The sequence below is a fragment of the Microcebus murinus genome, chromosome 28 (genome assembly GCF_040939455.1).
Source record: "Microcebus murinus isolate Inina chromosome 28, M.murinus_Inina_mat1.0, whole genome shotgun sequence".
Classification (NCBI taxonomy): domain Eukaryota; kingdom Metazoa; phylum Chordata; class Mammalia; order Primates; family Cheirogaleidae; genus Microcebus; species Microcebus murinus.
Genome location: NC_134131.1, coordinates 16,241,477 through 16,269,301, shown reverse-complemented (window position 1 = coordinate 16,269,301; position 27,825 = coordinate 16,241,477). Strand labels below are relative to the sequence as shown.

The window sequence follows — 27,825 nt, the reverse complement described above, 5'->3', positions numbered from 1 at the left end:
GCTAGCTCGCCACCCACCCACGGGTGAACCTGGTCAGGGTACTTTCTCTCGGGGGCAGACTCTGATCCTGGCGGGCTACCGGTGTTTCTGTTTGCTCGTTTCTTTCTTCCATTTCGGGAAAGGCTTCCTTACTGGGTGTGGAAATCTCCTATGCCTTTCCTCGCCTATTCTGTCAGCTTTAAAATTCTCTTTCAGTTGCCACCCTCACAGATGGATGAGGAAACTCTTTCCGGTGCACTCATTAGTGAAATGACCTCAATGAAGCTGGAATCCAATATCTAATCGCCGATTTTTAGCGAGTCCACACGCCAGGGTGGTCGGGGTCCAATGCAGCCCCGGCCAGGCCCAGGCCCCTTGGACTGGGCCACAGGAGGACACAGAGGAGGGTCCCGGCCCCCACGGTCGCGTTGCCGGCAGTTCTCCAAGGGCTTGGGCGTTTTCCAGAGGTAGGAGATGGAGGGGACTGATTTCTTCAGCGCCCCACTAACCACGCCACCCCACCCATGGGACACATCCCTAGAGAGAGAGAGAGACGCCCCATACACTCGCTCCCCTCCCCCATGCGCTGTGCCCCAGCCCGGGCCCGGGGGAATAGGCGGCAGCCCACCCACAGGGTGGGGGGCGCAGCTGAAAGGGGTTGTCGGGGATGGCGGACCCTGCCTGGGGTCAAAGGGCGGGCGACCCGCGCGTGCGCAATCGGCGGCGGCGGCGGCGGCGGCGGCGGCCACGAGCTGGGGGTGGGCCAGGCGAGGAGAGGAAGGGGGCTGGAAGGTCTCCACCTTGGCGAGTCCAGCCGTGGAGGCGCATCTTGTGTGAGTGTGAGTGAGTGAGTGTGAGTGTGAGTGTGTGTGTGTGTGTGTGTGTGTGTGTGTGTATAGAGAGACAGCCCCCCACCCCGGCCCGCCGCTCCCTGCCCGCCCCGCCCCGCCCCGCCTGTCACCCCCGTCCCTCGGAGCCCGCCGGACCCGGCCGGTGAACTCAACAGGCCCGGCCCGGTGCGGGTCAGCGCCGGCGCGGGGCCTGGGGCGGGGGGAGGAGGCGGCGGGGAAGCGCAGAGAGGCTCGGCTTCTTGAGCGGGGCAGGGGCGCCCTCCGCCGTCTAGGGCCACACCACCCTGAACGCGCCCGATCTCGTCTGGTCTCGGAAGCTAAGCAGGGTCGGGCCTGGTTAGTACTTGGATGGGAGACCGCCTGGGAATACCGGGTGCCGTAGGCTTCTTCTTCTTTTTTTTTTTTGTTTTGCCTCTTGTTCTGTCCCCTTTCTGGGAGCGAGTCGGCGGCCCGGGGTGGGGGTCACCCCCACCCTCAGCGCCCGCCGCGGTGCCTGGCGCCCCAGCCCGCACCGTGGGGCCTCCTCTTGTCCCAAGCCGCGACACCGCCGTCACGCGGCAGCATGCGTGGCTTCTGGACTGTCAGGTCTCAGACCAAAGGTCTGCTCTGTGGGAACCGACACGCTGGAGGAAACCTTGAGAGTCTGAGAGGGGAGGGAGTTCCAGAAGAAGGCCAGGATGTCATTTTGAGGGAGTATGTGACCAGAACTCGTCCCGTTGCTTTTGGGGTTCTATGGGCTACACGTAGGAATCTTTGGTGGTGGCACCTGATGTTGGGGGATCCGGAGTCACACCCAGACCTGCTCCACAGGCCTCCTTTTACTTTTCTCTTCGGATTCATTATTTTTAAAAAGTGTCTCTTATCTCTATGATTGCATTTTCTTTTCTCTCTCTTTTCAAGCAGATGATGGGAGTCCAAGTATTAAGGTGACATGTGTTGCCCGTGCCCCCCTCCCCCCTGTGTTCTTATTCATTTACCTCTGATGTTGTTCCAGCGTATTGTGGGGGTACCAATGTTAAGGTCGGGTACGTTGCCCTCTCCCAGCCTCCCCCCTCGGGTCAGAGCCTCAAGTGCGCCCATCCCCCAGTCGGTGCGCACCCACCCCATTCCTAATGGAGGTGTATGCCCATCCCCTCCCCCCACCCGCCCGACACCCACCCGATGAAGGTGATTCCTCTGTGTCCACTTAGGTGTCCATCGGTTCGTACCCATTTGCTGGTGAGCGCGAGCACGTGGTGCTCGTGTGTCCATTCTTGGGCTACCTGGCTTACTGGAACGGGTTCCAGCTCTGGCCAGGAGAACCACGAGAGGTGCCCTCTCACCGCTGCTCCTCCTAGCTGAATAGCACTCCGTGGTGTCCACGCGCCACATTTCATTTACGCACTCGTGGGTCGATGGGCACTCGGGTCGCTTCCAGGTCTTTGCGATTGTGACTTGTGCCCTGACTCTAACCCTAACCCTTACCCAGCCCGTCTCCTCCTCGGCCCCTGCCTGACTGACTCCTTCCCGCCCGGCCTGTCACCTGTCACCGTCCTCTGCCCCTGCCTGACACGCTCCTCCCCGCCCGGGCCGTCACCGTCCTCGGCCCCTGCCTGACGGGGCTCCTCCGTCGCCTGGGCCTTCCAAGGGCTTGGTGTGGACGCTGGTTCCAGGACGCCCTCCCAGGGACCCGGTAGCAGGGCGGCCGCAGCGTCTCGCGCCACCCAACCGTCCGCCGGCCGGCGGCCGGCGCTAAGTGGCCTGCGGGGGACGTGCCCCCACTGTGGGGCGGGCGCCCAGCCTGGTGTCTTCTCTGAGGCCCCGTGGCTGCTTTTCCCCCCCGCAAGGGGAGAGCCGCGGAGGTGGGGACCGCCTCCTCGTGGGGACGTACACCCAGCTCTCCACGTCGGATTCCGGGGCTCTCTGTCCTGCCAGAAGGCCCAGCTGGCCTGCGGGTCCTTAGAGTGGCAAAAACATCCGAAAACTGAGATTGAGGGTCCGGTGGTTGTCTGCACTTTTGTGCTGGGCACCCCAGGGAGGCCCGGGGGCTGGCTGGACAACGCGGTCTGCTGGGCAGGGGGGGGGGGTTTGGAGGAGCAACTGATGCCCTTTGCACTTTGGGTAGCAAGTGTCTGAGGTGTCTCTGAGCCCTGCGCCATGTCGGGGGGTGGGGTGGGGGGGTGGGAGGTCGGGGGGGGTGGAGGAGCAGGAGGAGGAGGAGGAGGAGGTGGGAAGGGCCGTGGCCTGCAGTCGTGTTCCCGGGGTGGCTTCTTCCACAGGCTGCTTGGCCTGGGCTCCCTGCACCTGGGCCTTTGGAGGACTGGCCCTGTGCTTGCCAACGCTTCCCCTGCAGGGACCCAGAGCTGGGAGGTTGCATCTCCCAGCCCTGGGTCGGGCAGAGCCCCAGCGGGCCATGCCCACAACCTCTCTCAGCACGGGTCCCCCAGAAGGCTCCTTTGGGACCAGGATTCTCTTGCGGGTGACTCTTTAAGGTCTGGCCCCTGGATGGAGGGGCACCAGGAGTAGAGGAGCAGGAAGGGGAAGGGGGTGGCCATGCGAGGGGACACTTTCAGGCCAAGTCCCAGCTTCAGCCTGATCCTCCTGGGAACCCCGGGGTGTACGTCACACCTCCTGGTTGTCCCGCTCTGAGACAAGGGCTCTGAGACAAGGAGCCGGGCTTCGCATTCCCCCAGCAGCCAGTCATGGGCTGAGGACACCTGGGGCGTTGGGAACTCCCTGGCTTCTCCTTGGCTTAACATCTGGAGCTGCTTGTGAATCGTGCCGCCACACACACCCGAGTGCAGGTGTCTTCTGCACAGACTGCGGGCCTCGCTCTTCTGAATGCCGCTAGCTCGCCACCCACCCACGGGTGAACCTGGTCAGGGTACTTTCTCTCGGCGGCAGACTCTGATCCTGGCGGGCTACCGGTGTTTCTGTTTGCTCGTTTCTTTCTTCCATTTCGGGAAAGGCTTCCTTACTGGGTGTGGAAATCTCCTATGCCTTTCCTCGCCTATTCTGTCAGCTTTAAAATTCTCTTTCAGTTGCCACCCTCACAGATGGATTAGGAAACTCTTTCCGGTGCACTCATTAGTGAAATGACCTCAATGAAGCTGGAATCCAATATCTAATCGCCGATTTTTAGCGAGTCCACACGCCAGGGTGGTCGGGGTCCAATGCAGCCCCGGCCAGGCCCAGGCCCCTTGGACTGGGCCACAGGAGGACACAGAGGAGGGTCCCGGCCCCCACGGTCGCGTTGCCGGCAGTTCTCCAAGGGCTTGGGCGTTTTCCAGAGGTAGGAGATGGAGGGGACTGATTTCTTCAGCGCCCCACAAACCACGCCACCCCACCCATGGGACACATCCCTAGAGAGAGAGAGAGACGCCCCATACACTCGCTCCCCTCCCCCATGCGCTGTGCCCCAGCCCGGGCCCGGGGGAATAGGCGGCAGCCCACCCACAGGGTGGGGGGCGCAGCTGAAAGGGGTTGTCGGGGATGGCGGACCCTGCCTGGGGTCAAAGGGCGGGCGACCCGCGCGTGCGCAATCGGCGGCGGCGGCGGCGGCGGCGGCGGCCACGAGCTGGGGGTGGGCCAGGCGAGGAGAGGAAGGGGGCTGGAAGGTCTCCACCTTGGCGAGTCCAGCCGTGGAGGCGCATCTTGTGTGAGTGTGAGTGAGTGAGTGTGAGTGTGAGTGTGTGTGTGTGTGTGTGTGTGTGTGTGTGTATAGAGAGACAGCCCCCCACCCCGGCCCGCCGCTCCCTGCCCGCCCCGCCCCGCCCCGCCCGGCCCCGCCTGTCACCCCCGTCCCTCGGAGCCCGCCGGACCCGGCCGGTGAACTCAACAGGCCCGGCCCGGTGCGGGTCAGCGCCGGCGCGGGGCCTGGGGCGGGGGGAGGAGGCGGCGGGGAAGCGCAGAGAGGCTCGGCTTCTTGAGCGGGGCAGGGGCGCCCTCCGCCGTCTAGGGCCACACCACCCTGAACGCGCCCGATCTCGTCTGGTCTCGGAAGCTAAGCAGGGTCGGGCCTGGTTAGTACTTGGATGGGAGACCGCCTGGGAATACCGGGTGCCGTAGGCTTCTTCTTCTTTTTTTTTTTTGTTTTGCCTCTTGTTCTGTCCCCTTTCTGGGAGCGAGTCGGCGGCCCGGGGTGGGGGTCACCCCCACCCTCAGCGCCCGCCGCGGTGCCTGGCGCCCCAGCCCGCACCGTGGGGCCTCCTCTTGTCCCAAGCCGCGACACCGCCGTCACGCGGCAGCATGCGTGGCTTCTGGACTGTCAGGTCTCAGACCAAAGGTCTGCTCTGTGGGAACCGACACGCTGGAGGAAACCTTGAGAGTCTGAGAGGGGAGGGAGTTCCAGAAGAAGGCCAGGATGTCATTTTGAGGGAGTATGTGACCAGAACTCGTCCCGTTGCTTTTGGGGTTCTATGGGCTACACGTAGGAATCTTTGGTGGTGGCACCTGATGTTGGGGGATCCGGAGTCACACCCAGACCTGCTCCACAGGCCTCCTTTTACTTTTCTCTTCGGATTCATTATTTTTAAAAAGTGTCTCTTATCTCTATGATTGCATTTTCTTTTCTCTCTCTTTTCAAGCAGATGATGGGAGTCCAAGTATTAAGGTGACATGTGTTGCCCGTGCCCCCCTCCCCCCTGTGTTCTTATTCATTTACCTCTGATGTTGTTCCAGCGTATTGTGGGGGTACCAATGTTAAGGTCGGGTACGTTGCCCTCTCCCAGCCTCCCCCCTCGGGTCAGAGCCTCAAGTGCGCCCATCCCCCAGTCGGTGCGCACCCACCCCATTCCTAATGGAGGTGTATGCCCATCCCCTCCCCCCACCCGCCCGACACCCACCCGATGAAGGTGATTCCTCTGTGTCCACTTAGGTGTCCATCGGTTCGTACCCATTTGCTGGTGAGCGCGAGCACGTGGTGCTCGTGTGTCCATTCTTGGGCTACCTGGCTTACTGGAACGGGTTCCAGCTCTGGCCAGGAGAACCACGAGAGGTGCCCTCTCACCGCTGCTCCTCCTAGCTGAATAGCACTCCGTGGTGTCCACGCGCCACATTTCATTTACGCACTCGTGGGTCGATGGGCACTCGGGTCGCTTCCAGGTCTTTGCGATTGTGACTTGTGCCCTGACTCTAACCCTAACCCTTACCCAGCCCGTCTCCTCCTCGGCCCCTGCCTGACTGACTCCTTCCCGCCCGGCCTGTCACCTGTCACCGTCCTCTGCCCCTGCCTGACACGCTCCTCCCCGCCCGGGCCGTCACCGTCCTCGGCCCCTGCCTGACGGGGCTCCTCCGTCGCCTGGGCCTTCCAAGGGCTTGGTGTGGACGCTGGTTCCAGGACGCCCTCCCAGGGACCCGGTAGCAGGGCGGCCGCAGCGTCTCGCGCCACCCAACCGTCCGCCGGCCGGCGGCCGGCGCTAAGTGGCCTGCGGGGGACGTGCCCCCACTGTGGGGCGGGCGCCCAGCCTGGTGTCTTCTCTGAGGCCCCGTGGCTGCTTTTCCCCCCCGCAAGGGGAGAGCCGCGGAGGTGGGGACCGCCTCCTCGTGGGGACGTACACCCAGCTCTCCACGTCGGATTCCGGGGCTCTCTGTCCTGCCAGAAGGCCCAGCTGGCCTGCGGGTCCTTAGAGTGGCAAAAACATCCGAAAACTGAGATTGAGGGTCCGGTGGTTGTCTGCACTTTTGTGCTGGGCACCCCAGGGAGGCCCGGGGGCTGGCTGGACAACGCGGTCTGCTGGGCAGGGGGGGGGTTTGGAGGAGCAACTGATGCCCTTTGCACTTTGGGTAGCAAGTGTCTGAGGTGTCTCTGAGCCCTGCGCCATGTCGGGGGGTGGGGTGGGGGGGTGGGAGGTCGGGGGGGGTGGAGGAGCAGGAGGAGGAGGAGGAGGAGGTGGGAAGGGCCGTGGCCTGCAGTCGTGTTCCCGGGGTGGCTTCTTCCACAGGCTGCTTGGCCTGGGCTCCCTGCACCTGGGCCTTTGGAGGACTGGCCCTGTGCTTGCCAACGCTTCCCCTGCAGGGACCCAGAGCTGGGAGGTTGCATCTCTCAGCCCTGGGTCGGGCAGAGCCCCAGCGGGCCATGCCCACAACCTCTCTCAGCACGGGTCCCCCAGAAGGCTCCTTTGGGACCAGGATTCTCTTGCGGGTGACTCTTTAAGGTCTGGCCCCTGGATGGAGGGGCACCAGGAGTAGAGGAGCAGGAAGGGGAAGGGGGTGGCCATGCGAGGGGACACTTTCAGGCCAAGTCCCAGCTTCAGCCTGATCCTCCTGGGAACCCCGGGGTGTACGTCACACCTCCTGGTTGTCCCGCTCTGAGACAAGGGCTCTGAGACAAGGAGCCGGGCTTCGCATTCCCCCAGCAGCCAGTCGTGGGCTGAGGACACCTGGGGCGTTGGGAACTCCCTGGCTTCTCCTTGGCTTAACATCTGGAGCTGCTTGTGAATCGTGCCGCCACACACACCCGAGTGCAGGTGTCTTCTGCACAGACTGCGGGCCTCGCTCTTCTGAATGCCGCTAGCTCGCCACCCACCCACGGGTGAACCTGGTCAGGGTACTTTCTCTCGGGGGCAGACTCTGATCCTGGCGGGCTACCGGTGTTTCTGTTTGCTCGTTTCTTTCTTCCATTTCGGGAAAGGCTTCCTTACTGGGTGTGGAAATCTCCTATGCCTTTCCTCGCCTATTCTGTCAGCTTTAAAATTCTCTTTCAGTTGCCACCCTCACAGATGGATTAGGAAACTCTTTCCGGTGCACTCATTAGTGAAATGACCTCAATGAAGCTGGAATCCAATATCTAATCGCCGATTTTTAGCGAGTCCACACGCCAGGGTGGTCGGGGTCCAATGCAGCCCCGGCCAGGCCCAGGCCCCTTGGACTGGGCCACAGGAGGACACAGAGGAGGGTCCCGGCCCCCACGGTCGCGTTGCCGGCAGTTCTCCAAGGGCTTGGGCGTTTTCCAGAGGTAGGAGATGGAGGGGACTGATTTCTTCAGCGCCCCACAAACCACGCCACCCCACCCATGGGACACATCCCTAGAGAGAGAGAGAGACGCCCCATACACTCGCTCCCCTCCCCCATGCGCTGTGCCCCAGCCCGGGCCCGGGGGAATAGGCGGCAGCCCACCCACAGGGTGGGGGGCGCAGCTGAAAGGGGTTGTCGGGGATGGCGGACCCTGCCTGGGGTCAAAGGGCGGGCGACCCGCGCGTGCGCAATCGGCGGCGGCGGCGGCGGCGGCGGCGGCCACGAGCTGGGGGTGGGCCAGGCGAGGAGAGGAAGGGGGCTGGAAGGTCTCCACCTTGGCGAGTCCAGCCGTGGAGGCGCATCTTGTGTGAGTGTGAGTGAGTGAGTGTGAGTGTGAGTGTGTGTGTGTGTGTGTGTGTGTGTGTGTGTATAGAGAGACAGCCCCCCACCCCGGCCCGCCGCTCCCTGCCCGCCCCGCCCCGCCCCGCCTGTCACCCCCGTCCCTCGGAGCCCGCCGGACCCGGCCGGTGAACTCAACAGGCCCGGCCCGGTGCGGGTCAGCGCCGGCGCGGGGCCTGGGGCGGGGGGAGGAGGCGGCGGGGAAGCGCAGAGAGGCTCGGCTTCTTGAGCGGGGCAGGGGCGCCCTCCGCCGTCTAGGGCCACACCACCCTGAACGCGCCCGATCTCGTCTGGTCTCGGAAGCTAAGCAGGGTCGGGCCTGGTTAGTACTTGGATGGGAGACCGCCTGGGAATACCGGGTGCCGTAGGCTTCTTCTTCTTTTTTTTTTTTGTTTTGCCTCTTGTTCTGTCCCCTTTCTGGGAGCGAGTCGGCGGCCCGGGGTGGGGGTCACCCCCACCCTCAGCGCCCGCCGCGGTGCCTGGCGCCCCAGCCCGCACCGTGGGGCCTCCTCTTGTCCCAAGCCGCGACACCGCCGTCACGCGGCAGCATGCGTGGCTTCTGGACTGTCAGGTCTCAGACCAAAGGTCTGCTCTGTGGGAACCGACACGCTGGAGGAAACCTTGAGAGTCTGAGAGGGGAGGGAGTTCCAGAAGAAGGCCAGGATGTCATTTTGAGGGAGTATGTGACCAGAACTCGTCCCGTTGCTTTTGGGGTTCTATGGGCTACACGTAGGAATCTTTGGTGGTGGCACCTGATGTTGGGGGATCCGGAGTCACACCCAGACCTGCTCCACAGGCCTCCTTTTACTTTTCTCTTCGGATTCATTATTTTTAAAAAGTGTCTCTTATCTCTATGATTGCATTTTCTTTTCTCTCTCTTTTCAAGCAGATGATGGGAGTCCAAGTATTAAGGTGACATGTGTTGCCCGTGCCCCCCTCCCCCCTGTGTTCTTATTCATTTACCTCTGATGTTGTTCCAGCGTATTGTGGGGGTACCAATGTTAAGGTCGGGTACGTTGCCCTCTCCCAGCCTCCCCCCTCGGGTCAGAGCCTCAAGTGCGCCCATCCCCCAGTCGGTGCGCACCCACCCCGTTCCTAATGGAGGTGTATGCCCATCCCCTCCCCCCACCCGCCCGACACCCACCCGATGAAGGTGATTCCTCTGTGTCCACTTAGGTGTCCATCGGTTCGTACCCATTTGCTGGTGAGCGCGAGCACGTGGTGCTCGTGTGTCCATTCTTGGGCTACCTGGCTTACTGGAACGGGTTCCAGCTCTGGCCAGGAGAACCACGAGAGGTGCCCTCTCACCGCTGCTCCTCCTAGCTGAATAGCACTCCGTGGTGTCCACGCGCCACATTTCATTTACGCACTCGTGGGTCGATGGGCACTCGGGTCGCTTCCAGGTCTTTGCGATTGTGACTTGTGCCCTGACTCTAACCCTAACCCTTACCCAGCCCGTCTCCTCCTCGGCCCCTGCCTGACTGACTCCTTCCCGCCCGGCCTGTCACCTGTCACCGTCCTCTGCCCCTGCCTGACACGCTCCTCCCCGCCCGGGCCGTCACCGTCCTCGGCCCCTGCCTGACGGGGCTCCTCCGTCGCCTGGGCCTTCCAAGGGCTTGGTGTGGACGCTGGTTCCAGGACGCCCTCCCAGGGACCCGGTAGCAGGGCGGCCGCAGCGTCTCGCGCCACCCAACCGTCCGCCGGCCGGCGGCCGGCGCTAAGTGGCCTGCGGGGGACGTGCCCCCACTGTGGGGCGGGCGCCCAGCCTGGTGTCTTCTCTGAGGCCCCGTGGCTGCTTTTCCCCCCCGCAAGGGGAGAGCCGCGGAGGTGGGGACCGCCTCCTCGTGGGGACGTACACCCAGCTCTCCACGTCGGATTCCGGGGCTCTCTGTCCTGCCAGAAGGCCCAGCTGGCCTGCGGGTCCTTAGAGTGGCAAAAACATCCGAAAACTGAGATTGAGGGTCCGGTGGTTGTCTGCACTTTTGTGCTGGGCACCCCAGGGAGGCCCGGGGGCTGGCTGGACAACGCGGTCTGCTGGGCAGGGGGGGGGGGTTTGGAGGAGCAACTGATGCCCTTTGCACTTTGGGTAGCAAGTGTCTGAGGTGTCTCTGAGCCCTGCGCCATGTCGGGGGGTGGGGTGGGGGGGTGGGAGGTCGGGGGGGGTGGAGGAGCAGGAGGAGGAGGAGGAGGAGGTGGGAAGGGCCGTGGCCTGCAGTCGTGTTCCCGGGGTGGCTTCTTCCACAGGCTGCTTGGCCTGGGCTCCCTGCACCTGGGCCTTTGGAGGACTGGCCCTGTGCTTGCCAACGCTTCCCCTGCAGGGACCCAGAGCTGGGAGGTTGCATCTCTCAGCCCTGGGTCGGGCAGAGCCCCAGCGGGCCATGCCCACAACCTCTCTCAGCACGGGTCCCCCAGAAGGCTCCTTTGGGACCAGGATTCTCTTGCGGGTGACTCTTTAAGGTCTGGCCCCTGGATGGAGGGGCACCAGGAGTAGAGGAGCAGGAAGGGGAAGGGGGTGGCCATGCGAGGGGACACTTTCAGGCCAAGTCCCAGCTTCAGCCTGATCCTCCTGGGAACCCCGGGGTGTACGTCACACCTCCTGGTTGTCCCGCTCTGAGACAAGGGCTCTGAGACAAGGAGCCGGGCTTCGCATTCCCCCAGCAGCCAGTCGTGGGCTGAGGACACCTGGGGCGTTGGGAACTCCCTGGCTTCTCCTTGGCTTAACATCTGGAGCTGCTTGTGAATCGTGCCGCCACACACACCCGAGTGCAGGTGTCTTCTGCACAGACTGCGGGCCTCGCTCTTCTGAATGCCGCTAGCTCGCCACCCACCCACGGGTGAACCTGGTCAGGGTACTTTCTCTCGGGGGCAGACTCTGATCCTGGCGGGCTACCGGTGTTTCTGTTTGCTCGTTTCTTTCTTCCATTTCGGGAAAGGCTTCCTTACTGGGTGTGGAAATCTCCTATGCCTTTCCTCGCCTATTCTGTCAGCTTTAAAATTCTCTTTCAGTTGCCACCCTCACAGATGGATTAGGAAACTCTTTCCGGTGCACTCATTAGTGAAATGACCTCAATGAAGCTGGAATCCAATATCTAATCGCCGATTTTTAGCGAGTCCACACGCCAGGGTGGTCGGGGTCTAATGCAGCCCCGGCCAGGCCCAGGCCCCTTGGACTGGGCCACAGGAGGACCCAGAGGAGGTTCCCGGCCCCCACGGTCGCGTTGCCGGCAGTTCTCCAAGGGCTTGGGCGTTTTCCAGAGGTAGGAGATGGAGGGGACTGATTTCTTCAGCGCCCCACAAACCACGCCACCCCACCCATGGGACACATCCCTAGAGAGAGAGAGAGACGCCCCATACACTCGCTCCCCTCCCCCATGCGCTGTGCCCCAGCCCGGGCCCGGGGGAATAGGCGGCAGCCCACCCACAGGGTGGGGGGCGCAGCTGAAAGGGGTTGTGGGGATGGCGGCCCCTGCCTGGGGTCAAAGGGCGGGCGACCCGCGCGTGCGCAATCGGCGGCGGCGGCGGCGGCGGCGGCGGCGGCGGCGGCGGCGGCCACGAGCTGGGGGTGGGCCAGGCGAGGAGAGGAAGGGGGCTGGAAGGTCTCCACCTTGGCGAGTCCAGCCGTGGAGGCGCATCTTGTGTGAGTGTGAGTGAGTGAGTGTGAGTGTGAGTGTGTGTGTGTGTGTGTGTGTGTGTGTGTGTATAGAGAGACAGCCCCCCACCCCGGCCCGCCGCTCCCTGCCCGCCCCGCCCCGCCCCGCCTGTCACCCCCGTCCCTCGGAGCCCGCCGGACCCGGCCGGTGAACTCAACAGGCCCGGCCCGGTGCGGGTCAGCGCCGGCGCGGGGCCTGGGGCGGGGGGAGGAGGCGGCGGGGAAGCGCAGAGAGGCTCGGCTTCTTGAGCGGGGCAGGGGCGCCCTCCGCCGTCTAGGGCCACACCACCCTGAACGCGCCCGATCTCGTCTGGTCTCGGAAGCTAAGCAGGGTCGGGCCTGGTTAGTACTTGGATGGGAGACCGCCTGGGAATACCGGGTGCCGTAGGCTTCTTCTTCTTTTTTTTTTTTGTTTTGCCTCTTGTTCTGTCCCCTTTCTGGGAGCGAGTCGGCGGCCCGGGGTGGGGGTCACCCCCACCCTCAGCGCCCGCCGCGGTGCCTGGCGCCCCAGCCCGCACCGTGGGGCCTCCTCTTGTCCCAAGCCGCGACACCGCCGTCACGCGGCAGCATGCGTGGCTTCTGGACTGTCAGGTCTCAGACCAAAGGTCTGCTCTGTGGGAACCGACACGCTGGAGGAAACCTTGAGAGTCTGAGAGGGGAGGGAGTTCCAGAAGAAGGCCAGGATGTCATTTTGAGGGAGTATGTGACCAGAACTCGTCCCGTTGCTTTTGGGGTTCTATGGGCTACACGTAGGAATCTTTGGTGGTGGCACCTGATGTTGGGGGATCCGGAGTCACACCCAGACCTGCTCCACAGGCCTCCTTTTACTTTTCTCTTCGGATTCATTATTTTTAAAAAGTGTCTCTTATCTCTATGATTGCATTTTCTTTTCTCTCTCTTTTCAAGCAGATGATGGGAGTCCAAGTATTAAGGTGACATGTGTTGCCCGTGCCCCCCTCCCCCCTGTGTTCTTATTCATTTACCTCTGATGTTGTTCCAGCGTATTGTGGGGGTACCAATGTTAAGGTCGGGTACGTTGCCCTCTCCCAGCCTCCCCCCTCGGGTCAGAGCCTCAAGTGCGCCCATCCCCCAGTCGGTGCGCACCCACCCCGTTCCTAATGGAGGTGTATGCCCATCCCCTCCCCCCACCCGCCCGACACCCACCCGATGAAGGTGATTCCTCTGTGTCCACTTAGGTGTCCATCGGTTCGTACCCATTTGCTGGTGAGCGCGAGCACGTGGTGCTCGTGTGTCCATTCTTGGGCTACCTGGCTTACTGGAACGGGTTCCAGCTCTGGCCAGGAGAACCACGAGAGGTGCCCTCTCACCGCTGCTCCTCCTAGCTGAATAGCACTCCGTGGTGTCCACGCGCCACATTTCATTTACGCACTCGTGGGTCGATGGGCACTCGGGTCGCTTCCAGGTCTTTGCGATTGTGACTTGTGCCCTGACTCTAACCCTAACCCTTACCCAGCCCGTCTCCTCCTCGGCCCCTGCCTGACTGACTCCTTCCCGCCCGGCCTGTCACCTGTCACCGTCCTCTGCCCCTGCCTGACACGCTCCTCCCCGCCCGGGCCGTCACCGTCCTCGGCCCCTGCCTGACGGGGCTCCTCCGTCGCCTGGGCCTTCCAAGGGCTTGGTGTGGACGCTGGTTCCAGGACGCCCTCCCAGGGACCCGGTAGCAGGGCGGCCGCAGCGTCTCGCGCCACCCAACCGTCCGCCGGCCGGCGGCCGGCGCTAAGTGGCCTGCGGGGGACGTGCCCCCACTGTGGGGCGGGCGCCCAGCCTGGTGTCTTCTCTGAGGCCCCGTGGCTGCTTTTCCCCCCCGCAAGGGGAGAGCCGCGGAGGTGGGGACCGCCTCCTCGTGGGGACGTACACCCAGCTCTCCACGTCGGATTCCGGGGCTCTCTGTCCTGCCAGAAGGCCCAGCTGGCCTGCGGGTCCTTAGAGTGGCAAAAACATCCGAAAACTGAGATTGAGGGTCCGGTGGTTGTCTGCACTTTTGTGCTGGGCACCCCAGGGAGGCCCGGGGGCTGGCTGGACAACGCGGTCTGCTGGGCAGGGGGGGGGGGTTTGGAGGAGCAACTGATGCCCTTTGCACTTTGGGTAGCAAGTGTCTGAGGTGTCTCTGAGCCCTGCGCCATGTCGGGGGGTGGGGTGGGGGGGTGGGAGGTCGGGGGGGGTGGAGGAGCAGGAGGAGGAGGAGGAGGAGGTGGGAAGGGCCGTGGCCTGCAGTCGTGTTCCCGGGGTGGCTTCTTCCACAGGCTGCTTGGCCTGGGCTCCCTGCACCTGGGCCTTTGGAGGACTGGCCCTGTGCTTGCCAACGCTTCCCCTGCAGGGACCCAGAGCTGGGAGGTTGCATCTCTCAGCCCTGGGTCGGGCAGAGCCCCAGCGGGCCATGCCCACAACCTCTCTCAGCACGGGTCCCCCAGAAGGCTCCTTTGGGACCAGGATTCTCTTGCGGGTGACTCTTTAAGGTCTGGCCCCTGGATGGAGGGGCACCAGGAGTAGAGGAGCAGGAAGGGGAAGGGGGTGGCCATGCGAGGGGACACTTTCAGGCCAAGTCCCAGCTTCAGCCTGATCCTCCTGGGAACCCCGGGGTGTACGTCACACCTCCTGGTTGTCCCGCTCTGAGACAAGGGCTCTGAGACAAGGAGCCGGGCTTCGCATTCCCCCAGCAGCCAGTCGTGGGCTGAGGACACCTGGGGCGTTGGGAACTCCCTGGCTTCTCCTTGGCTTAACATCTGGAGCTGCTTGTGAATCGTGCCGCCACACACACCCGAGTGCAGGTGTCTTCTGCACAGACTGCGGGCCTCGCTCTTCTGAATGCCGCTAGCTCGCCACCCACCCACGGGTGAACCTGGTCAGGGTACTTTCTCTCGGGGGCAGACTCTGATCCTGGCGGGCTACCGGTGTTTCTGTTTGCTCGTTTCTTTCTTCCATTTCGGGAAAGGCTTCCTTACTGGGTGTGGAAATCTCCTATGCCTTTCCTCGCCTATTCTGTCAGCTTTAAAATTCTCTTTCAGTTGCCACCCTCACAGATGGATTAGGAAACTCTTTCCGGTGCACTCATTAGTGAAATGACCTCAATGAAGCTGGAATCCAATATCTAATCGCCGATTTTTAGCGAGTCCACACGCCAGGGTGGTCGGGGTCTAATGCAGCCCCGGCCAGGCCCAGGCCCCTTGGACTGGGCCACAGGAGGACCCAGAGGAGGTTCCCGGCCCCCACGGTCGCGTTGCCGGCAGTTCTCCAAGGGCTTGGGCGTTTTCCAGAGGTAGGAGATGGAGGGGACTGATTTCTTCAGCGCCCCACAAACCACGCCACCCCACCCATGGGACACATCCCTAGAGAGAGAGAGAGACGCCCCATACACTCGCTCCCCTCCCCCATGCGCTGTGCCCCAGCCCGGGCCCGGGGGAATAGGCGGCAGCCCACCCACAGGGTGGGGGGCGCAGCTGAAAGGGGTTGTGGGGATGGCGGCCCCTGCCTGGGGTCAAAGGGCGGGCGACCCGCGCGTGCGCAATCGGCGGCGGCGGCGGCGGCGGCGGCGGCGGCGGCGGCCACGAGCTGGGGGTGGGCCAGGCGAGGAGAGGAAGGGGGCTGGAAGGTCTCCACCTTGGCGAGTCCAGCCGTGGAGGCGCATCTTGTGTGAGTGTGAGTGAGTGAGTGTGAGTGTGTGTGTGTGTGTGTGTGTGTGTGTGTATCGAGAGACAGTCCCCCACCCCGGCCCGCCGCTCCCTGCCCGCCCCGCCCCGCCCCGCCCCGCCTGTCACCCCCATCCCTCGGAGCCCGCCGGACCCGGCCGGTGAACTCAACAGGCCCGGCCCGGTGCGGGTCAGCGCCGGCGCGGGGCCTGGGGCGGGGGGAGGAGGCGGCGGGGAAGCGCAGAGAGGCTCGGCTTCTTGAGCGGGGCAGGGGCGCCCTCCGCCGTCTAGGGCCACACCACCCTGAACGCGCCCGATCTCGTCTGGTCTCGGAAGCTAAGCAGGGTCGGGCCTGGTTAGTACTTGGATGGGAGACCGCCTGGGAATACCGGGTGCCGTAGGCTTCTTCTTTTTTTTTTTTTTGTTTTGCCTCTTGTTCTGTCCCCTTTCTGGGAGCGAGTCGGCGGCCCGGGGTGGGGGTCACCCCCACCCTCAGCGCCCGCCGCGGTGCCTGGCGCCCCAGCCTGCACCGTGGGGCCTCCTCTTGTCCCAAGCCGCGACACCGCCGTCACGCGGCAGCATGCGTGGCTTCTGGACTGTCAGGTCTCAGACCAAAGGTCTGCTCTGTGGGAACCGACACGCTGGAGGAAACCTTGAGAGTCTGAGAGGGGAGGGAGTTCCAGAAGAAGGCCAGGATGTCATTTTGAGGGAGTATGTGACCAGAACTCGTCCCGTTGCTTTTGGGGTTCTATGGGCTACACGTAGGAATCTTTGGTGGTGGCACCTGATGTTGGGGGATCCGGAGTCACAACCAGACCTGCTCCACAGGCCTCCTTTTACTTTTCTCTTCGGATTCATTATGTTTAAAAAGTGTCTCTTATCTCTATGATTGCATTTTCTTTTCTCTCTCTTTTCAAGCAGATGATGGGAGTCCAAGTATTAAGGTGACATGTGTTGCCCGTGCCCCCCTCCCCCCTGTGTTCTTATTCATTTACCTCTGATGTTGTTCCAGCGTATTGTGGGGGTACCAATGTTAAGGTCGGGTACGTTGCCCTCTCCCAGCCTCCCCCCTCGGGTCAGAGCCTCAAGTGCGCCCATCCCCCAGTCGGTGCGCACCCACCCCGTTCCTAATGGAGGTGTATGCCCATCCCCTCCCCCCACCCGCCCGACACCCACCCGATGAAGGTGATTCCTCTGTGTCCACTTAGGTGTCCATCGGTTCGTACCCATTTGCTGGTGAGCGCGAGCACGTGGTGCTCGTGTGTCCATTCTTGGGCTACCTGGCTTACTGGAACGGGTTCCAGCTCTGGCCAGGAGAACCACGAGAGGTGCCCTCTCACCGCTGCTCCTCCTAGCTGAATAGCACTCCGTGGTGTCCACGCGCCACATTTCATTTACGCACTCGTGGGTCGATGGGCACTCGGGTCGCTTCCAGGTCTTTGCGATTGTGACTTGTGCCCTTACTCTAACCCTAACCCTTACCCAGCCCGTCTCCTCCTCGGCCCCTGCCTGACTGACTCCTTCCCGCCCGGCCTGTCACCTGTCACCGTCCTCTGCCCCTGCCTGACACGCTCCTCCCCGCCCGGGCCGTCACCGTCCTCGGCCCCTGCCTGACGGGGCTCCTCCGTCGCCTGGGCCTTCCAAGGGCTTGGTGTGGACGCTGGTTCCAGGACGCCCTCCCAGGGACCCGGTAGCAGGGCGGCCGCAGCGTCTCGCGCCACCCAACCGTCCGCCGGCCGGCGGCCGGCGCTAAGTGGCCTGCGGGGGACGTGCCCCCACTGTGGGGCGGGCGCCCAGCCTGGTGTCTTCTCTGAGGCCCCGTGGCTGCTTTTCCCCCCCGCAAGGGGAGAGCCGCGGAGGTGGGGACCGCCTCCTCGTGGGGACGTACACCCAGCTCTCCACGTCGGATTCCGGGGCTCTCTGTCCTGCCAGAAGGCCCAGCTGGCCTGCGAGTCCTTAGAGTGGCAAAAACATCCGAAAACTGAGATTGAGGGTCCGGTGGTTGTCTGCACTTTTGTGCTGGGCACCCCAGGGAGGCCCGGGGGCTGGCTGGACAACGCGGTCTGCTGGGCAGGGGGGGGGGTTTGGAGGAGCAACTGATGCCCTTTGCACTTTGGGTAGCAAGTGTCTGAGGTGTCTCTGAGCCCTGCGCCATGTCGGGGGGTGGGGTGGGGGGGTGGGAGGTCGGGGGGTGTGGAGGAGCAGGAGGAGGAGGAGGAGGAGGTGGGAAGGGCCGTGGCCTGCAGTCGTGTTCCCGGGGTGGCTTCTTCCACAGGCTGCTTGGCCTGGGCTCCCTGCACCTGGGCCTTTGGAGGACTGGCCCTGTGCTTGCCAACGCTTCCCCTGCAGGGACCCAGAGCTGGGAGGTTGCATCTCTCAGCCCTGGGTCGGGCAGAGCCCCAGCGGGCCATGCCCACAACCTCTCTCAGCACGGGTCCCCCAGAAGGCTCCTTTGGGACCAGGATTCTCTTGCGGGTGACTCTTTAAGGTCTGGCCCCTGGATGGAGGGGCACCAGGAGTAGAGGAGCAGGAAGGGGAGGGGGTGGCCATGCGAGGGGACACTTTCAGGCCAAGTCCCAGCTTCAGCCTGATCCTCCTGGGAACCCCGGGGTGTACGTCACACCTCCTGGTTGTCCCGCTCTGAGACAAGGGCTCTGAGACAAGGAGCCGGGCTTCGCATTCCCCCAGCAGCCAGTCGTGGGCTGAGGACACCTGGGGCGTTGGGAACTCCCTGGCTTCTCCTTGGCTTAACATCTGGAGCTGCTTGTGAATCGTGCCGCCACACACACCCGAGTGCAGGTGTCTTCTGCACAGACTGCGGGCCTCGCTCTTCTGAATGCCGCTAGCTCGACACCCACCCACGGGTGAACCTGGTCAGGGTACTTTCTCTCGGGGGCAGACTCTGATCCTGGCGGGCTACCGGTGTTTCTGTTTGCTCGTTTCTTTCTTCCATTTCGGGAAAGGCTTCCTTACTGGGTGTGGAAATCTCCTATGCCTTTCCTCGCCTATTCTGTCAGCTTTAAAATTCTCTTTCAGTTGCCACCCTCACAGATGGATTAGGAAACTCTTTCCGGTGCACTCATTAGTGAAATGACCTCAATGAAGCTGGAATCCAATATCTAATCGCCGATTTTTAGCGAGTCCACACGCCAGGGTGGTCGGGGTCTAATGCAGCCCCGGCCAGGCCCAGGCCCCTTGGACTGGGCCACAGGAGGACCCAGAGGAGGTTCCCGGCCCCCACGGTCGCGTTGCCGGCAGTTCTCCAAGGGCTTGGGCGTTTTCCAGAGGTAGGAGATGGAGGGGACTGATTTCTTCAGCGCCCCACAAACCACGCCACCCCACCCATGGGACACATCCCTAGAGAGAGAGAGAGACGCCCCATACACTCGCTCCCCTCCCCCATGCGCTGTGCCCCAGCCCGGGCCCGGGGGAATAGGCGGCAGCCCACCCACAGGGTGGGGGGCGCAGCTGAAAGGGGTTGTGGGGATGGCGGCCCCTGCCTGGGGTCAAAGGGCGGGCGACCCGCGCGTGCGCAATCGGCGGCGGCGGCTGCGGCGGCGGCGGCGGCGGCGGCGGCCACGAGCTGGGGGTGGGCCAGGCGAGGAGAGGAAGGGGGCTGGAAGGTCTCCACCTTGGCGAGTCCAGCCGTGGAGGCGCATCTTGTGTGAGTGTGAGTGAGTGAGTGTGAGTGTGTGTGTGTGTGTGTGTGTGTGTGTGTATAGAGAGACAGCCCCCCACCCCGGCCCGCCGCTCCCTGCCCGCCCCGCCCCGCCCCGCCTGTCACCCCCGTCCCTCGGAGCCCGCCGGACCCGGCCGGTGAACTCAACAGGCCCGGCCCGGTGCGGGTCAGCGCCGGCGCGGGGCCTGGGGCGGGGGGAGGAGGCGGCGGGGAAGCGCAGAGAGGCTCGGCTTCTTGAGCGGGGCAGGGGCGCCCTCCGCCGTCTAGGGCCACACCACCCTGAACGCGCCCGATCTCGTCTGGTCTCGGAAGCTAAGCAGGGTCGGGCCTGGTTAGTACTTGGATGGGAGACCGCCTGGGAATACCGGGTGCCGTAGGCTTCTTCTTTTTTTTTTTTTTGTTTTGCCTCTTGTTCTGTCCCCTTTCTGGGAGCGAGTCGGCGGCCCGGGGTGGGGGTCACCCCCACCCTCAGCGCCCGCCGCGGTGCCTGGCGCCCCAGCCCGCACCGTGGGGCCTCCTCTTGTCCCAAGCCGCGACACCGCCGTCACGCGGCAGCATGCGTGGCTTCTGGACTGTCAGGTCTCAGACCAAAGGTCTGCTCTGTGGGAACCGACACGCTGGAGGAAACCTTGAGAGTCTGAGAGGGGAGGGAGTTCCAGAAGAAGGCCAGGATGTCATTTTGAGGGAGTATGTGACCAGAACTCGTCCCGTTGCTTTTGGGGTTCTATGGGCTACACGTAGGAATCTTTGGTGGTGGCACCTGATGTTGGGGGATCCGGAGTCACACCCAGACCTGCTCCACAGGCCTCCTTTTACTTTTCTCTTCGGATTCATTATGTTTAAAAAGTGTCTCTTATCTCTATGATTGCATTTTCTTTTCTCTCTCTTTTCAAGCAGATGATGGGAGTCCAAGTATTAAGGTGACATGTGTTGCCCGTGCCCCCCTCCCCCCTGTGTTCTTATTCATTAACCTCTGATGTTGTTCCAGCGTATTGTGGGGGTACCAATGTTAAGGTCGGGTACGTTGCCCTCTCCCAGCCTCCCCCCTCGGGTCAGAGCCTCAAGTGCGCCCATCCCCCAGTCGGTGCGCACCCACCCCGTTCCTAATGGAGGTGTATGCCCATCCCCTCCCCCCACCCGCCCGACACCCACCCGATGAAGGTGATTCCTCTGTGTCCACTTAGGTGTCCATCGGTTCGTACCCATTTGCTGGTGAGCGCGAGCACGTGGTGCTCGTGTGTCCATTCTTGGGCTACCTGGCTTACTGGAACGGGTTCCAGCTCTGGCCAGGAGAACCACGAGAGGTGCCCTCTCACCGCTGCTCCTCCTAGCTGAATAGCACTCCGTGGTGTCCACGCGCCACATTTCATTTACGCACTCGTGGGTCGATGGGCACTCGGGTCGCTTCCAGGTCTTTGCGATTGTGACTTGTGCCCTGACTCTAACCCTAACCCTTACCCAGCCCGTCTCCTCCTCGGCCCCTGCCTGACTGACTCCTTCCCGCCCGGCCTGTCACCTGTCACCGTCCTCTGCCCCTGCCTGACACGCTCCTCCCCGCCCGGGCCGTCACCGTCCTCGGCCCCTGCCTGACGGGGCTCCTCCGTCGCCTGGGCCTTCCAAGGGCTTGGTGTGGACGCTGGTTCCAGGACGCCCTCCCAGGAACCCGGTAGCAGGGCGGCCGCAGCGTCTCGCGCCACCCAACCGTCCGCCGGCCGGCGGCCGGCGCTAAGTGGCCTGCGGGGGACGTGCCCCCACTGTGGGGCGGGCGCCCAGCCTGGTGTCTTCTCTGAGGCCCCGTGGCTGCTTTTCCCCCCCGCAAGGGGAGAGCCGCGGAGGTGGGGACCGCCTCCTCGTGGGGACGTACACCCAGCTCTCCACGTCGGATTCCGGGGCTCTCTGTCCTGCCAGAAGGCCCAGCTGGCCTGCGGGTCCTTAGAGTGGCAAAAACATCCGAAAACTGAGATTGAGGGTCCGGTGGTTGTCTGCACTTTTGTGCTGGGCACCCCAGGGAGGCCCGGGGGCTGGCTGGACAACGCGGTCTGCTGGGCAGGGGGGGGGGGTTTGGAGGAGCAACTGATGCCCTTTGCACTTTGGGTAGCAAGTGTCTGAGGTGTCTCTGAGCCCTGCGCCATGTCGGGGGGTGGGGTGGGGGGGTGGGAGGTCGGGGGGTGTGGAGGAGCAGGAGGAGGAGGAGGAGGAGGTGGGAAGGGCCGTGGCCTGCAGTCGTGTTCCCGGGGTGGCTTCTTCCACAGGCTGCTTGGCCTGGGCTCCCTGCACCTGGGCCTTTGGAGGACTGGCCCTGTGCTTGCCAACGCTTCCCCTGCAGGGACCCAGAGCTGGGAGATTGCATCTCTCAGCCCTGGGTCGGGCAGAGCCCCAGCGGGCCATGCCCACAACCTCTCTCAGCACGGGTCCCCCAGAAGGCTCCTTTGGGACCAGGATTCTCTTGCGGGTGACTCTTTAAGGTCTGGCCCCTGGATGGAGGGGCACCAGGAGTAGAGGAGCAGGAAGGGGAAGGGGGTGGCCATGCGAGGGGACACTTTCAGGCCAAGTCCCAGCTTCAGCCTGATCCTCCTGGGAACCCCGGGGTGTACGTCACACCTCCTGGTTGTCCCGCTCTGAGACAAGGGCTCTGAGACAAGGAGCCGGGCTTCGCATTCCCCCAGCAGCCAGTCGTGGGCTGAGGACACCTGGGGCGTTGGGAACTCCCTGGCTTCTCCTTGGCTTAACATCTGGAGCTGCTTGTGAATCGTGCCGCCACACACACCCGAGTGCAGGTGTCTTCTGCACAGACTGCGGGCCTCGCTCTTCTGAATGCCGCTAGCTCGCCACCCACCCACGGGTGAACCTGGTCAGGGTACTTTCTCTCGGGGGCAGACTCTGATCCTGGCGGGCTACCGGTGTTTCTGTTTGCTCGTTTCTTTCTTCCATTTCGGGAAAGGCTTCCTTACTGGGTGTGGAAATCTCCTATGCCTTTCCTCGCCTATTCTGTCAGCTTTAAAATTCTCTTTCAGTTGCCACCCTCACAGATGGATTAGGAAACTCTTTCCGGTGCACTCATTAGTGAAATGACCTCAATGAAGCTGGAATCCAATATCTAATCGCCGATTTTTAGCGAGTCCACACGCCAGGGTGGTCGGGGTCCAATGCAGCCCCGGCCAGGCCCAGGCCCCTTGGACTGGGCCACAGGAGGACACAGAGGAGGGTCCCGGCCCCCACGGTCGCGTTGCCGGCAGTTCTCCAAGGGCTTGGGCGTTTTCCAGAGGTAGGAGATGGAGGGGACTGATTTCTTCAGCGCCCCACAAACCACGCCACCCCACCCATGGGACACATCCCTAGAGAGAGAGAGAGACGCCCCATACACTCGCTCCCCTCCCCCATGCGCTGTGCCCCAGCCCGGGCCCGGGGGAATAGGCGGCAGCCCACCCACAGGGTGGGGGGCGCAGCTGAAAGGGGTTGTCGGGGATGGCGGACCCTGCCTGGGGTCAAAGGGCGGGCGACCCGCGCGTGCGCAATCGGCGGCGGCGGCGGCGGCGGCGGCCACGAGCTGGGGGTGGGCCAGGCGAGGAGAGGAAGGGGGCTGGAATGTCTCCACCTTGGCGAGTCCAGCCGTGGAGGCGCATCTTGTGTGAGTGTGAGTGAGTGAGTGTGAGTGTGTGTGTGTGTGTGTGTGTGTGTGTGTGTGTGTATAGAGAGACAGCCCCCCACCCCGGCCCGCCGCTCCCTGCCCGCCCCGCCCCGCCTGTCACCCCCGTCCCTCGGAGCCCGCCGGACCCGGCCGGTGAACTCAACAGGCCCGGCCCGGTGCGGGTCAGCGCCGGCGCGGGGCCTGGGGCGGGGGGAGGAGGCGGCGGGGAAGCGCAGAGAGGCTCGGCTTCTTGAGCGGGGCAGGGGCGCCCTCCGCCGTCTAGGGCCACACCACCCTGAACGCGCCCGATCTCGTCTGGTCTCGGAAGCTAAGCAGGGTCGGGCCTGGTTAGTACTTGGATGGGAGACCGCCTGGGAATACCGGGTGCCGTAGGCTTCTTCTTTTTTTTTTTTTTGTTTTGCCTCTTGTTCTGTCCCCTTTCTGGGAGCGAGTCGGCGGCCCGGGGTGGGGGTCACCCCCACCCTCAGCGCCCGCCGCGGTGCCTGGCGCCCCAGCCCGCACCGTGGGGCCTCCTCTTGTCCCAAGCCGCGACACCGCCGTCACGCGGCAGCATGCGTGGCTTCTGGACTGTCAGGTCTCAGACCAAAGGTCTGCTCTGTGGGAACCGACACGCTGGAGGAAACCTTGAGAGTCTGAGAGGGGAGGGAGTTCCAGAAGAAGGCCAGGATGTCATTTTGAGGGAGTATGTGACCAGAACTCGTCCCGTTGCTTTTGGGGTTCTATGGGCTACACGTAGGAATCTTTGGTGGTGGCACCTGATGTTGGGGGATCCGGAGTCACACCCAGACCTGCTCCACAGGCCTCCTTTTACTTTTCTCTTCGGATTCATTATGTTTAAAAAGTGTCTCTTATCTCTATGATTGCATTTTCTTTTCTCTCTCTTTTCAAGCAGATGATGGGAGTCCAAGTATTAAGGTGACATGTGTTGCCCGTGCCCCCCTCCCCCCTGTGTTCTTATTCATTAACCTCTGATGTTGTTCCAGCGTATTGTGGGGGTACCAATGTTAAGGTCGGGTACGTTGCCCTCTCCCAGCCTCCCCCCTCGGGTCAGAGCCTCAAGTGCGCCCATCCCCCAGTCGGTGCGCACCCACCCCGTTCCTAATGGAGGTGTATGCCCATCCCCTCCCCCCACCCGCCCGACACCCACCCGATGAAGGTGATTCCTCTGTGTCCACTTAGGTGTCCATCGGTTCGTACCCATTTGCTGGTGAGCGCGAGCACGTGGTGCTCGTGTGTCCATTCTTGGGCTACCTGGCTTACTGGAACGGGTTCCAGCTCTGGCCAGGAGAACCACGAGAGGTGCCCTCTCACCGCTGCTCCTCCTAGCTGAATAGCACTCCGTGGTGTCCACGCGCCACATTTCATTTACGCACTCGTGGGTCGATGGGCACTCGGGTCGCTTCCAGGTCTTTGCGATTGTGACTTGTGCCCTGACTCTAACCCTAACCCTTACCCAGCCCGTCTCCTCCTCGGCCCCTGCCTGACTGACTCCTTCCCGCCCGGCCTGTCACCTGTCACCGTCCTCTGCCCCTGCCTGACACGCTCCTCCCCGCCCGGGCCGTCACCGTCCTCGGCCCCTGCCTGACGGGGCTCCTCCGTCGCCTGGGCCTTCCAAGGGCTTGGTGTGGACGCTGGTTCCAGGACGCCCTCCCAGGAACCCGGTAGCAGGGCGGCCGCAGCGTCTCGCGCCACCCAACCGTCCGCCGGCCGGCGGCCGGCGCTAAGTGGCCTGCGGGGGACGTGCCCCCACTGTGGGGCGGGCGCCCAGCCTGGTGTCTTCTCTGAGGCCCCGTGGCTGCTTTTCCCCCCCGCAAGGGGAGAGCCGCGGAGGTGGGGACCGCCTCCTCGTGGGGACGTACACCCAGCTCTCCACGTCGGATTCCGGGGCTCTCTGTCCTGCCAGAAGGCCCAGCTGGCCTGCGGGTCCTTAGAGTGGCAAAAACATCCGAAAACTGAGATTGAGGGTCCGGTGGTTGTCTGCACTTTTGTGCTGGGCACCCCAGGGAGGCCCGGGGGCTGGCTGGACAACGCGGTCTGCTGGGCAGGGGGGGGGGTTTGGAGGAGCAACTGATGCCCTTTGCACTTTGGGTAGCAAGTGTCTGAGGTGTCTCTGAGCCCTGCGCCATGTCGGGGGGTGGGGTGGGGGGGTGGGAGGTCGGGGGGTGTGGAGGAGCAGGAGGAGGAGGAGGAGGAGGTGGGAAGGGCCGTGGCCTGCAGTCGTGTTCCCGGGGTGGCTTCTTCCACAGGCTGCTTGGCCTGGGCTCCCTGCACCTGGGCCTTTGGAGGACTGGCCCTGTGCTTGCCAACGCTTCCCCTGCAGGGACCCAGAGCTGGGAGGTTGCATCTCTCAGCCCTGGGTCGGGCAGAGCCCCAGCGGGCCATGCCCACAACCTCTCTCAGCACGGGTCCCCCAGAAGGCTCCTTTGGGACCAGGATTCTCTTGCGGGTGACTCTTTAAGGTCTGGCCCCTGGATGGAGGGGCACCAGGAGTAGAGGAGCAGGAAGGGGAAGGGGGTGGCCATGCGAGGGGACACTTTCAGGCCAAGTCCCAGCTTCAGCCTGATCCTCCTGGGAACCCCGGGGTGTACGTCACACCTCCTGGTTGTCCCGCTCTGAGACAAGGGCTCTGAGACAAGGAGCCGGGCTTCGCATTCCCCCAGCAGCCAGTCGTGGGCTGAGGACACCTGGGGCGTTGGGAACTCCCTGGCTTCTCCTTGGCTTAACATCTGGAGCTGCTTGTGAATCGTGCCGCCACACACACCCGAGTGCAGGTGTCTTCTGCACAGACTGCGGGCCTCGCTCTTCTGAATGCCGCTAGCTCGCCACCCACCCACGGGTGAACCTGGTCAGGGTACTTTCTCTCGGGGGCAGACTCTGATCCTGGCGGGCTACCGGTGTTTCTGTTTGCTCGTTTCTTTCTTCCATTTCGGGAAAGGCTTCCTTACTGGGTGTGGAAATCTCCTATGCCTTTCCTCGCCTATTCTGTCAGCTTTAAAATTCTCTTTCAGTTGCCACCCTCACAGATGGATTAGGAAACTCTTTCCGGTGCACTCATTAGTGAAATGACCTCAATGAAGCTGGAATCCAATATCTAATCGCCGATTTTTAGCGAGTCCACACGCCAGGGTGGTCGGGGTCTAATGCAGCCCCGGCCAGGCCCAGGCCCCTTGGACTGGGCCACAGGAGGACCCAGAGGAGGTTCCCGGCCCCCACGGTCGCGTTGCCGGCAGTTCTCCAAGGGCTTGGGCGTTTTCCAGAGGTAGGAGATGGAGGGGACTGATTTCTTCAGCGCCCCACAAACCACGCCACCCCACCCATGGGACACATCCCTAGAGAGAGAGAGAGACGCCCCATACACTCGCTCCCCTCCCCCATGCGCTGTGCCCCAGCCCGGGCCCGGGGGAATAGGCGGCAGCCCACCCACAGGGTGGGGGGCGCAGCTGAAAGGGGTTGTGGGGATGGCGGCCCCTGCCTGGGGTCAAAGGGCGGGCGACCCGCGCGTGCGCAATCGGCGGCGGCGGCGGCGGCGGCGGCGGCGGCGGCGGCGGCCACGAGCTGGGGGTGGGCCAGGCGAGGAGAGGAAGGGGGCTGGAAGGTCTCCACCTTGGCGAGTCCAGCCGTGGAGGCGCATCTTGTGTGAGTGTGAGTGAGTGAGTGTGAGTGTGTGTGTGTGTGTGTGTGTGTGTGTATCGAGAGACAGCCCCCCACCCCGGCCCGCCGCTCCCTGCCCGCCCCGCCCCGCCCCGCCCCGCCTGTCACCCCCGTCCCTCGGAGCCCGCCGGACCCGGCCGGTGAACTCAACAGGCCCGGCCCGGTGCGGGTCAGCGCCGGCGCGGGGCCTGGGGCGGGGGGAGGAGGCGGCGGGGAAGCGCAGAGAGGCTCGGCTTCTTGAGCGGGGCAGGGGCGCCCTCCGCCGTCTAGGGCCACACCACCCTGAACGCGCCCGATCTCGTCTGGTCTCGGAAGCTAAGCAGGGTCGGGCCTGGTTAGTACTTGGATGGGAGACCGCCTGGGAATACCGGGTGCCGTAGGCTTCTTCTTTTTTTTTTTTTTGTTTTGCCTCTTGTTCTGTCCCCTTTCTGGGAGCGAGTCGGCGGCCCGGGGTGGGGGTCACCCCCACCCTCAGCGCCCGCCGCGGTGCCTGGCGCCCCAGCCCGCACCGTGGGGCCTCCTCTTGTCCCAAGCCGCGACACCGCCGTCACGCGGCAGCATGCGTGGCTTCTGGACTGTCAGGTCTCAGACCAAAGGTCTGCTCTGTGGGAACCGACACGCTGGAGGAAACCTTGAGAGTCTGAGAGGGGAGGGAGTTTCAGAAGAAGGCCAGGATGTCATTTTGAGGGAGTATGTGACCAGAACTCGTCCCGTTGCTTTTGGGGTTCTATGGGCTACACGTAGGAATCTTTGGTGGTGGCACCTGATGTTGGGGGATCCGGAGTCACACCCAGACCTGCTCCACAGGCCTCCTTTTACTTTTCTCTTCGGATTCATTATGTTTAAAAAGTGTCTCTTATCTCTATGATTGCATTTTCTTTTCTCTCTCTTTTCAAGCAGATGATGGGAGTCCAAGTATTAAGGTGACATGTGTTGCCCGTGCCCCCCTCCCCCCTGTGTTCTTATTCATTAACCTCTGATGTTGTTCCAGCGTATTGTGGGGGTACCAATGTTAAGGTCGGGTACGTTGCCCTCTCCCAGCCTCCCCCCTCGGGTCAGAGCCTCAAGTGCGCCCATCCCCCAGTCGGTGCGCACCCACCCCGTTCCTAATGGAGGTGTATGCCCATCCCCTCCCCCCACCCGCCCGACACCCACCCGATGAAGGTGATTCCTCTGTGTCCACTTAGGTGTCCATCGGTTCGTACCCATTTGCTGGTGAGCGCGAGCACGTGGTGCTCGTGTGTCCATTCTTGGGCTACCTGGCTTACTGGAACGGGTTCCAGCTCTGGCCAGGAGAACCACGAGAGGTGCCCTCTCACCGCTGCTCCTCCTAGCTGAATAGCACTCCGTGGTGTCCACGCGCCACATTTCATTTACGCACTCGTGGG

The 27,825-nt window shown here is 63.4% G+C and overlaps 8 non-coding genes across 8 annotated transcripts; all 8 read left to right on the top strand.

The window, feature by feature from the left end:
• The first annotated feature begins 1,096 nt into the window (after positions 1-1,096).
• Positions 1,097-1,215, top strand: LOC142865102 (5S ribosomal RNA). Its single transcript, XR_012915404.1, has one exon. It is a non-coding gene; the product is annotated as a 5S ribosomal RNA (ribosomal RNA).
• A 3,546-nt stretch (positions 1,216-4,761) lies between these two features.
• Positions 4,762-4,880, top strand: LOC142865101 (5S ribosomal RNA). The gene has a single exon (XR_012915403.1). It is a non-coding gene; the product is annotated as a 5S ribosomal RNA (ribosomal RNA).
• Positions 4,881-8,414: 3,534 nt separating this feature from the next.
• On the top strand, positions 8,415-8,533 carry LOC142865100 (5S ribosomal RNA). Its single transcript, XR_012915402.1, has one exon. It is a non-coding gene; the product is annotated as a 5S ribosomal RNA (ribosomal RNA).
• A 3,550-nt stretch (positions 8,534-12,083) lies between these two features.
• On the top strand, positions 12,084-12,202 carry LOC142865099 (5S ribosomal RNA). Its single transcript, XR_012915401.1, has one exon. It is a non-coding gene; the product is annotated as a 5S ribosomal RNA (ribosomal RNA).
• Positions 12,203-15,743: 3,541 nt separating this feature from the next.
• LOC142865098 (5S ribosomal RNA) lies at positions 15,744-15,862 on the top strand. The gene has a single exon (XR_012915400.1). It is a non-coding gene; the product is annotated as a 5S ribosomal RNA (ribosomal RNA).
• Positions 15,863-19,398: 3,536 nt separating this feature from the next.
• On the top strand, positions 19,399-19,517 carry LOC142865096 (5S ribosomal RNA). Its single transcript, XR_012915398.1, has one exon. It is a non-coding gene; the product is annotated as a 5S ribosomal RNA (ribosomal RNA).
• A 3,525-nt stretch (positions 19,518-23,042) lies between these two features.
• Positions 23,043-23,161, top strand: LOC142865095 (5S ribosomal RNA). Its single transcript, XR_012915397.1, has one exon. It is a non-coding gene; the product is annotated as a 5S ribosomal RNA (ribosomal RNA).
• A 3,540-nt stretch (positions 23,162-26,701) lies between these two features.
• LOC142865094 (5S ribosomal RNA) lies at positions 26,702-26,820 on the top strand. The gene has a single exon (XR_012915396.1). It is a non-coding gene; the product is annotated as a 5S ribosomal RNA (ribosomal RNA).
• The last annotated feature ends 1,005 nt before the right edge of the window (positions 26,821-27,825 follow it).